This window comes from Muscardinus avellanarius (assembly GCF_963383645.1).
Source record: "Muscardinus avellanarius genome assembly, chromosome: 3".
NCBI lineage: Eukaryota > Metazoa > Chordata > Mammalia > Rodentia > Gliridae > Muscardinus > Muscardinus avellanarius.
The window spans coordinates 105,948,374-105,949,448 of NC_137788.1; positions in this window are offsets into that span (position 1 = coordinate 105,948,374).

Here is a 1,075-nt window from a genome sequence, read left to right on the forward strand (position 1 = left end):
AGCCCCAAGCTCTTCCCGCCCATCTCCCCCTTACTCCCCACCCCAAGCTTCTATGTGAAGACCAGGGTGAAGGCTTTTGTGAGAGGAGACGAAGCCCCTCCCTGACATCAATCTGGGTGTCAGGACACAGGTGGGCCAGGTAGGGCACATTCAGGCACCCCCATACGGGGCAGCCGTGGCCTTAGGTGGAGAATCCCTTCCAACCTCCCAGGATGGATTCCTATTTCTACCCTCTGTGACATGGCAGCCCTTCTCTTTTGCCATGGACTCTGCTGCCTGCATTTATTATAGGAGACTCGTCAGCCCCGATGATCACGTATTTGCAGAGCACTCCACACACTGGAGCACGGTGCCTCCTTTACCTGTTTCCCTCTCTTTCAATTTCCTTCGCTCTGCTGGTGTCAATTTTTCCCCCATCCTTTGTAGCATCCCAAATCTTTTGACGCATTAACCAAGATAGAATGCTCTGGGAGCAGGGCCAGGGATTCTCTTAATGGTACACCTCGCTCTTGGAGAGCGCTCTTACTGCAGAAGCCTCGTCTTCTGTCCCCCTCACACTCTCCCGCCCTGGTGTCCCTGCGGGAGCAATGCTACGTGGGCAGGTGTTTGCCATGGGGGTGGCACTTGGGAGACATTTTCTGGCTTGGTGGAGGTAGGATGAGGGGCAGTTGCAAGTCCGCTAAGAACAGTTTCTTCATCTCTCCCCATTTTGGTCTCTTAGGGCTGAAGAGAGGACCAGCCCTCAGGGAGAAGTGTGTTCAGCCTGCTCTCTTGCTATTCTGAAGCTTGTCAGATGGGCACCCCACAATGGCTTCACCAAATTTGAATGACACTTTAAACCCAGAACTTGAGAGGCCGAGACACAGGATCGCAGGTTCGAGGCTAGCTTCAGCAATTAACCAAGGCTCTGAGCAATTTAGCAAGACCCTGTTTCCAAATAAAAAGTAAAATAGGACTGGGAATGTAGGACAGAGGTAGAATGCTCCTGGATTCAAGCCCCAGCAACACACACACACACACACACACACACACACACACACACACACACAGAATGACATGCATTCATTCACTCACC